The sequence below is a fragment of the Balaenoptera physalus genome (genome assembly GCF_965194825.1).
Source record: "Balaenoptera physalus genome assembly, chromosome: 4".
NCBI classification, from domain to species: domain Eukaryota; kingdom Metazoa; phylum Chordata; class Mammalia; order Artiodactyla; family Balaenopteridae; genus Balaenoptera; species Balaenoptera physalus.
The window spans coordinates 71,068,980-71,079,178 of NC_138891.1; the positions used below are offsets into that span (position 1 = coordinate 71,068,980).

Genomic DNA, 10,199 nt, shown 5'->3' on the forward strand with positions numbered 1-10,199 from the left:
TATACCCTGTGAGGCCGAACACATCTTAGTGGGGGGGGGAGAGAGAGAGAGGTTATGTGGCCTGGGGCAGATGAGGCTCTGGGTTCTCATATGTAAAAATTTCCCTTCCACCTTGCAATTACATTATCCAGAAAGTGGAAATTGTATCTTATTCTACTAAGCAGAAAAACTTTAATGCTGTTTTTCCAGTTTTTATTATAAATGATGTTTATGCTCAGTAGAATATAATTTTATTTTATTTTTTATTGATTCTGGTCTTTATACTTGATTTTAATAAATGTGCATTTAGAAATTTTTGTATTGCTTAAAGACTCTTCAAGCTAAAGTCTACAAACCATGTGTAACTGTTTAATACACCGAGTAAAATGTGTTACTGCAAAATTTACTCTGAGCATGTGATTGTTTAATCCACCAAGTAGAGTGTGTTATTACAAATTTTACTCTGGTGTCCGTGTTTTCCCTAACCTAATGCCATTAAACCAGGTGGTCCACCTATAAATCTTGCATCCTTTAGTAAATGAAATCGAGTCTTGGGCACTCCAGCCCTCCTCCTATTATTTGTCTGGAATCCGCCTGCTCACTCAATCACTCTTGATTGGGTGGGGTGGGAAGGAGAGAGGGAATATTTTCCCATCTCAGCCAAGGCCTCCCCTGCAGATGTGACCCCATTCTTTGAGAAACGGAAAGGCAGGGAGGCACAATGCTGAGAGATGACTGGTCTCTTAGACGGGATGGGGCAGACGCATAAACTTCACTCCTTTCTTCGCTTTGTCTCTAGTGCCCAAACAGCTTTGGGCCTTGAGGCCTTGACCCTCACCCTGATTCATGCTTGCCTGTGGGACTTGCTGGCAGAAGTGAGTTTCCATGGCTTGCTGCTCAGCACTCCCTAGCCTAGGGCTTTCACCTGTCCTCTGGCTCTGCCGGCCACGTGATATTTCAGTGCACCACCTCCTGATCCAGATCATCCCTTGAAAGCGTTAAGGCCAAATCTTCATTTATTTCTTCACATATATTAAGTTACCACTGATGATTAAGAATTTGTCTATAGTTTATTCGGCAGCTCATAATGTTAAAGAGAACATTGCTTCACCCTAAAGCTAGTAGCAAGATGACAGAAATCCCAAACATGACATCACATCCAGATATAACAATATATAAGATCACCTTTCCCTGTGGTTCCCTCTTAAGACTGAGGAAACTTGGACTTCCAAAAAAAAAAAAAAAAAGAATTTGTCTATAAAGCAAGACTGCTTGGATCCCAGTCCCAGCTCTATCACTTACTAGCAGTGTGGCCTGGGACAAATTTTCATGGTTTTGTTCCTTGGTTTCCTCTTTGTAAAATGGATATACTAAAAATACCCATTTCATAGGTTTGTTTGAGAGGATTATTTAAAATATTGTGAAGTATTTAGGACATGCGTAGAATGTAGTAAACACTCAATAAATATCAGCAGTTCTTTCACTTATGTGTTAAGGAAAGTTCTTGGGTGCAAAAGGGAATTTTATATCTAGAGACCAAGTATGAACTTTGAGAGAGCTTTAGTGTTTTTTAAATTTTTCAGTTGAAGTATAATTGGTTTACAATATTGTGTTAGTTTCAGGTGTACAGCAAAGTGATTCAATTATATGTATATATTTTTCAGATTATTTTCCATTATAGGTTATTATAAGATAGTAAATATAGTTCCCTATGCTATACAGTAAATCCTTGTTGCTTATGTATTTTATATATACCTGGATGATAGCAGCAGTCACATTTCAACTGATGGAGACTGGGGTAGAAAATGAAGGGGAAAAAGTACTGATTAGCTCCAAACTATTTCTGGTTCCAGTTATGCAGCTGACCTAGGGCAATTGTCACTACACAATGGGTAGCTATTGTCCCTTTTAGGAACAAATCATATTCTGGTTCTTTCCATTTTTACTTGTTATAAATAAATTCTTACAAATTGAACCCCATAGCAAAATGTCCCGCTCTCAGCAATATGTATTCTTTCCTAATGGACTGAGCTGGGTGAGTGAGACTCTCCCATCCGACCTGTGCAAACTGACTCTGTGTTCTGGGTGAATCCAATGTCATCCATACTGTTTTCTTGAGAAGAGATAATGTGATTTCCTTAGTCAACAGTTCTTAGTCTATCAAACCATAGGCCCATTTCAGGAAAACATCTGTCAGGTTTGCTTTTATTCCTATGAAAAAGGCAATTTTTTTTTTTTTTTTGGGTAATGGAAAAAACCTACTAATCCAGGAGAGAACATTCTGGGCTTTGCAACTTACTAGCTATGTGACCTTGGTAAAATTAAATAACCTCTCTGAGCTATGATTTCTTCATCTAAAAAAATGGGGGAATTGTAAGAGATGACACCTGAGGGTCTCTGGCTCACCTATCTCTTTCCCTTGCACCTAGAAAAGTGCCTTGGGGACCTACTATATAGCACAGGGAACTCTGCTCAATGTTATTTGGCAGCCTGGATGGGAGGGGAGTCTGGGGGAGAATGGATACATGTATACGTATGGTTGAGTCGCTTTGCTGTGCACCTGAAACTATCATAACATTGCTAATCGGCTATACTCCAATATAAAATAAAAAGTTTAAAAAAAAAAAAAAAGAAAAATGCCTTGGACATAAAAGATGCTTGATAACCGTTCAAAGAATTCGGATACGTAATAATGAGAAACTATGATCTGTCTTTTGCATTTTCATAGAATATCAACTCCTAGCACATAAGTAGAGCTCAGTACATGTTTATTAAAAAGGAAATGATTTCCTTTTACTAGTAATAAAGAGTTTCAGATAATGCAATTTGAATTGTGGATAATCTAGAGTTAATAATTTTTTTTTTTTTTTTTTTTTTTTATAAAGTCTCTTTATTCTTTTTTTTTTTTTTTTAATTAATTAATTAATTTATGGTTGTGTTGGGTCTTCGTTTCTGTGCGAGGGCTTCCTCTAGTTGTGGCAAGTGGGGTCCACTCTTCATCGCGGTGCGCGGGCCTCTCACTATCGCGGCCTCTCTTGTTGGGGAGCACAGGCTCCAGACGCGCAGGCTCAGCAATTGTGGCTCACGGGCCTAGTCGCTCCACGGCATGTGGGATCTTCCCAGACCAGGGCTCGAACCCGTGTCCCCTGCATTGGCAGGCAGATTCTCAACCACTGCGCCACCAGGGAAGCCCTAGAGTTAATAATTTTTAAACCATATTATTTAAAATGAATAAATAGATATAAGAAAATCAATCATTGTGATTTGCCCTTTCCCAGTCTTCCCTGGAGAGCTCAGCCATGTGGTTTCTGATTCATTGCCTTCATAAAGGGATTTTTTCTCACAGAGGAGCACCCCAAGTGAGCTTGAATATGAGGATCTCAGGACATGGCTTTTGACATGGAAACTGGTGAGGAAGTGAGGTCTCTGGTCACTCAGTGCTTTCAGAGTCAATAACACAAATGTCAAATCATGAAGGAAGATCTCACACCAGCAATACAAGGAAGAGACAGCATTTATGATGAACTATTTTCCTCTAGGAGACGAGGGACTCCTGTGGCATTGGTGAAAGTCACCTACTGTCCAGCCCAACCAGAAAACCTTAGAGCCCTCCAGGTGGACAGAACATAGCCTAGAGGGCTGTGAGTGGAATCACTGATTTGAAGGCTCTCTGGACACATGATTTTCTCTATAAATCTTGATTTGTTGATATGACATATGAAGGATCTGTTGATGTCAATCTGTTACACAAATATAGTTTCCCTAATGAGGACTTGTTTATTTGCAGATATAAATCAGGTCAAATCTATGAAGACCTCAGCACAAAACAATTAATCTTGCTGAAAAAAGAATACGTTGTGAATGCTCTGGAGAATGGAGCCTATCATCTTCTGTGAGATTAGGACATTTTTGGAACAAACTTTCTGTGTATCCAACTGCTGCTTTTCATTCAAGGTCCAGCTTTCTGGTCAACCCCCTCCATAAAGCCTGTTCTCATCTCCCAGCTGAAAGTGAGTTTTCTCCCTTCTTAGAACTTGGTTTCTCTCTTGAGGCCCTGAGAAATTCTTCCTTCCATTACAGTCAGTTGGACTTGTGTTTCTTTTTTTTCCTTCTTCGAGTCTTATTGAGATATAATTGACATATAATATTGTATTTGTTTAAGGTGTACGACATAATGACTTGATATATGTATATATTGTGAAATGATTGCCATGGTAAGTCTAGTTAACATCCATCACCTCCCATAGTTACAAAATTCTTTTCTTGTGATAAGAACTTTTAAAATCTCCTCTCTTAGCAACTTTCAATATGCAATACAGTATTATTAATTACAGCCACCATGCTGTACACAATCCCAGGATTCATTTATCTTATAATTGGAAATTTTGACCACTTTCACCCCTTTTGCTCACCCCCACCCCCAGCTTCTGGCAACCAGTTTATTCTCTGTATCTGTGAGTTCAGTTTTTTTAGATTCCACACTAAATGAGACTGGGCTGTGTTTTCATTCCTTCACTAGACCAAGGAGCAGGAACTGCTGTGACCATCATTGTCTCCTGAGCTGAGCTGATTGTCTGCCAAAGTGATGTTCAGTGTATAGTAAATAGTAAAAAAAAAAAAAGAATGAAGCATTAATCTAATATTTCAGAATTCAATACCACCTTCTCTTTTAAATAACTCTACTTGATTCAACTTTAGGAACTAATTTATACAGAAGCCCTCTGGCTTAGTAGATGGAGTTAGGTCTGGAAGTTGGGAGATGCTTTTTACTGCTCATTTACTAAGGACCCTTGGGGGAAAAGACGTTACTTATCATTTCTTTCCTGGAATAGTAGAACTGAAAGGATCCATAAAGGTCATTTAGTCTATTTCCTGGGACACACAGAGGAAGAGGGACTTGTATAGATTGGCACTATACATTAGTGGTCAAGTCAGAGCTGAAGGCTGCTTCCTGACCCTAATCTATGTGATACAAGTCAAAGTGGTGGTGACCTTGGTTGGGGGATTGGCTGGGAAGAGGTAGGAAGAAATTCTCTTAGGTGATAGAAATATTCTCTATCTTGATCTGGATGGTGGTTGCTGGAAAGTATACACATGTAAAAATTCCCCAGTTCTACACCTAAGATTTACACATTTTACTAAATATAACATTATACTTCAGAAAAAAGGAAAAAACTGAATGCAATATTTTAATGAAACTACCTAGTTCCTCATCCATTATTTTATTCTTTCTATTTCTTACGTCTGCAATTTTTCTGATTACAAAATAATACATAGTAAAAATTCCAACGTATCAGAAACGTAAAAACTTAGATAATGAATATCTTTCAAAATGCCATTCTCTAGAGAAGAAATACTGTTAAAATTTTATTATTCCTAGGGTGTATTTTCATTTTAAAAAGCAGCTCCTTTGAGAGTACAGAAGTACTAAGTGTTGCCCCCTGGCTCATAATCTCCAGGAAATAGAGGAGAAGTGGTGAAAAGCTGCTATTGGAAGTCACACTGTCCCCCGGTTCTCAAGCTTCTTAAGCCCAGGTCTCCTTTTGGTTCTGGACAAGTCTTGGTTTTCTCCATCATTTGTTCTTCCCTAAACAAACTTCAGAGTTTGGGGCTTGTTTACCTTTTCGGTGACTCCTCTGTTCTACCTTCCTTTTTGTGGCCATCTCTCCAACTGACATTAGAAAAGTATTACCATGTCACCAGTTCTTCCATTATTGAAGATCATAAAACAGGTTCATGTTACTGCTCTGTTTCAAAGATCTGTTGCTAAACACTACAGAAGAGGGAACAAAATGTGTAACATAAGTAACCAACCAAGAACTGACAGTCTCAGGGAGCTGTGAACACAGGTCTCCCTTATAAGATACAGGTAGCAAGGTTTTAAATTTCTTCACACTCCCATTCACATTAGCAGAGGGTAAGCAGTTGATTTTGTCTCCTTTTAAATCCCACACGTTGGATAGGGAGCTAATGAGGACAGAAATTAGCTTGTCTGCTTGAACTTGGAACTTGCCAGCTTGTCCTTTCCTTCTCTTCCTCTCCTGACCATTTCGATCCTGAATAAAAATTGGTGGGTCCAAGCAGGGTAGGTGTTAGAGCTTAGAGCATCTGGTTGTGCTAGAAAGCTAAGGAAGTGCTCAAAGAATGATGCGGACACATCAGAAGGACACATCGCATCAAAATAAGCAATGATAGTAAAGGATTATAAGCCACATTATATACACGTTGACTATGAGTCAATAAATGAATAAACTGAAAGTATGAGGAAGAAGAGGATATTTACATAATTTCAAGGTACCTTGAAATGCCTGTTAATTACAAAGGGGAAAAGATCAGCTTTACAGTGGATAAGTCTGGCAGACTCTGAGTGATCAAAGTGCACATCAACAGTAATGGAACAAATTGAAGATCATACGCGATGAGAAGAACACAGCATCACTCCTGTGATATTCCTGCCAGAGATGAATAACCTAGATCTAGTTGTGAGGAAACATCAGGAAACATAAATTGAGGGATATTCTACCAAATAACTAAGCAGTAATCTTCAAAACTTCAAGGCCACAAAAGTGTTTCAAATAGAAATAATTAAAGAGACATGCATTGTGTGATTCCAAACTGTATCCTTTTGCTATAAAGGATAAAGGACATTATTGTGACAATTGGTGAAATTTGAATGGAGACTGAGGAGGAAATGGTGGCAATTTATCAATGTGAATTTCCTGATTTTAATGGTTGTGCTGTGTTCATGGGGAAGAATTTTCTTGTTTTTTTGGAAATATGGCATATTAAGTATTGGTGGGGGGGGGTTAAAAAAGTATGATGTCAGCAACATATTCTCAGATAGTTCAGAGGGGGAAAGTTTTTGTATGATATTTGCAACTCTTCTGTAAGTTTGAGATAATTTCAAAATTAAAAAAAAATTCTAATCAGATGCAATGATTTAAACAATTCCTAGAGATAACGTTCTACTTTAAGGCAAAATACACTACCTGCCTTTCCCTTGCTTCTGTTTCTCTAAGATTATCTGCTTGTGAATCACTATGCTGTATACCTAAAACTTACATAATATTGCAAATCAGCTATACCTCAGTTTAAAAAAAAAAAAAAGATTGGGAGTTTGAGCTTGTGTGAGTGGAGAAAAGGGGATTATGTGACATCTTGATATGGAGGAAGGCAGGAGAATCAGCAGATCCACATGGTTTCCTTGTACCATCTGCTGGTTCCTCTGGTTTCTGAGGCATTGTCTTTGTCACTGATTGCAGCTAATATCTACCATCAACCGGTGTTTCTCTCTGGCCTTGGTTAATCTAGTGATGCTCCCTGCCTGCCTCTACCTTATCTTAGCTCTTACTCACATTTTAGACCCTTCTGAGTCTCTATGCCCTCTCTCTGGCCCCCTGAAACAAGCAGTTCAGTCCAACTTTTACTGTGGAGTTTCCCATCCCCTTGCTATATGGCCCTGGGGCAAGTCATCTGCCTCAAAAAGTCAGCCATTCTTGAGATTTCCTTCTAGGACGTAATGCAGGTCTACATCTATAGGAGCCCCTGGCCTCATGGGCTTCTTCAGATCATCTAAAAGTGCTTAGTATTTAAATAGAAATAATGTGGTATATTCTAAATGAGGATTTAGAGCTGCTTAGGGAAACTAAATATCATGGCCTTTCTCTATCTAATTGTGTTGCCAAATTTATTTATTTATTTATTTATTTTTTGAGATTAAAAACTATATTTAATGCTCCTCTTGTACAACTATGAGCTCTTATTTTCACAAAGTACCTTCAGTAGTTTGTTCAAGAATACTGTTTAGAATAGTGTAACGGTATTTATGCATATTGACTTAGAAGTAAAAGGCAGTAACTGCCACACATGATTTTAAATGGCCTCATTTCTTCTTTAGGAATGATGAATGTCCACTATAATGACATCCACGTCCTGATGGAATTTTGTTTGTCTTTATTCCATCTTTTACATTTAGGATGAAGCTTACTAAATTGGAAGGCATGGTTGCTTAAATTATTGACAGGGCCAATTTTCCTCTCATTTCTTTCTGGACAAACATCACTAGTTTGGAATACTCTGGGTTCTCTGGCAGAGGTGAACACATATAGCCACAAGCATGGTTACAACCATGAATATAATTTGAAGATGGAGGATATGCTGGAAAATCCACACTAGTAGAACTGATAATATCCATATTCCCTTTGTAGTGCTTCAAATACACTAAGTCGATAAAGTCTCAGGGGGATATTGAGCCTATGGCAAACTTTGTGTAATGGTATGACATATGAATGTGTCCGAATCAATTTTTTGTACCATGTCGTACACTCTTCAATGATTTGTCCTATGTAATTCTGTTTTCAGGTTTGTAGAGTAAATCAGATAGTTTAGATGTTTATTCCAGAATTATTCCTTCAACACGATATAGATTTCCATGGAATTTTTTAGAAGCCTTGCTGGAAACAGTTACCTTTTTCTCAAAGGGTAATAAAAATCCACAAATAAATTAGTGAAGTCTTAACCACTTTCCAGCCTGATGTTCTTTTTTTTTTTTTTTTTTTTTTTGCCTATTTTTGTTTAATTTATTTCTTTTAAGACCACCTCCTTGCAATTTACAGAGAGAAAATACAAAACAAGAAACAGACTTGGTTTCAAATACATAAACAGTGTGCTGGAGTTTAAAGCATTACTGATAACATTGTTACAGAAGAGTGTCAGCTTACTCCAGGGCACTTCAGTATTCCTGAGGAATAAACATGATTTCTCTTTCCCTCCCACCGGGATGTTCTCAGATGTAAGTCACTGCTCCTGCTCCTATCTTCACGACGGCATCCGCCAAGCACCGGTCCCACTTCCTGCCGAGCTCTGAATCCGACATGTTCCCCACCCGCAGTTCCAGCTCTGCCTGATGTTTCTTGATAGTAACCTAAAATTTCTTGAGCAGTTTGTTGGGCAAGTGCTGTATAGTCCATCTACATTTCCTAGTAGATCTAGTCCAGAATTTTAATAACTCTTAGGACTCTTCTCCAAATCCTTGTGGAGATCTCCATACCTTTCAAGCTGGTGATGTAACATCGGATGAGCTGGAACATATTCAGATGGAGAAATGGTCAAGGATATCTTCACCCATAGGGTCAGCGGAAAATAAACACAAACCAAGATTGAGATGGCATCTTTTTCTGGTAAGTTGAAACTGGATTCTTTGCACCTCATATCCTGTCCCAGCCTCGTAGACAGGTTCACACATGTTGTTAAGTGGGTCTTGACATCTGTTTGTATAATCTCCCTCTTTCTGGGCTGCCTGACTGGGTCCCCAGTCCGTACTGGATCACTGCCATTCTTCCCTGGGAATCAAGGTCCCCAAGGAGTTTGTTAAGTGCCATCCCTGGCCAAACTCCCTCCTCCAATCCCGCGTCTGCTTTGAGGGTGAGGGGCCGGCTGGAAACCCGGGAAGGCCGGGCTCAGGGATGGGAAGGGGAAGGCGCTGAAGAGGAGGGGAAAAAGTGGTCGGGGGATCTGCCCCTCCGGCCGAGTCGGTGTCTTATGCTGAGATGGGGTGCTCTGACAGCGGGGAGGCCGAGCGTGTTGGAAGGACTGGGGCTGTAGGGCTGGCTCTCAGCGACCGAAACGGCAGCCGCCAGTGCCCCAGGTCCCCATCCCCGCCCCGTCCCCTCTCGAAGCCCCGGGAAACTGGCCGAAGGAACCTCAGCCTGGCATATGCGCAGACCGGCCGCGCAGAGCCGTGGCCGAGGTGGGGAGGGCGTGCGGGGTAGCGACGCGGAGGTAGCCCAGAACCTCCTCACCCCAGAAAGACCCGGAGGGAGAAACTACACTTCCCAGCAGGGAGAGCGACCTAACGGCCCGCCCCACCCCCTGCCCCTGCCCCCGCCCCCCGCCCCTCGCCCCTCGCCCCTCGCCCCCAGCGCCCGAGCGCCACGCATTGCCACGTTTATTTTGACATGGTCGGTATGCGGAATTCAGCCCACCAGGGGATCTCTTTCCAGAGTCTGAAATGGGAATGGACAATGTTCGCTCTGCTCTCAGGCTTCACCAGAGATTAACTAATACATCTCCTCTCTGCAGGCTGAAGCCCAGAGCTGAGAAGTCAGGACACTTGGGTCTGCCCACTACCCCCAACTGTCTTTGTGCCCTGTGTACCTTCCTTTCCCCACCATCCTTCTGGCCCAGGGAGAGCAGACTTTCCTCCAGATCACTTCCTCCTT

General features: G+C 40.7%; 1 pseudogene across 1 annotated transcript; it reads right to left on the minus strand.

Moving 5' to 3' along the window:
• Window positions 1-3,178: 3,178 nt before the first annotated feature.
• Window positions 3,179-9,617, minus strand: LOC309659840 (stAR-related lipid transfer protein 6-like; annotated as a pseudogene). The gene is made up of 2 exons: window positions 8,882-9,617; window positions 3,179-8,509 (listed from the first exon to the last, which is right to left on the minus strand). The product of its transcript is annotated as an stAR-related lipid transfer protein 6-like (transcript).
• Between the last annotated feature and the right edge of the window lie 582 nt (window positions 9,618-10,199).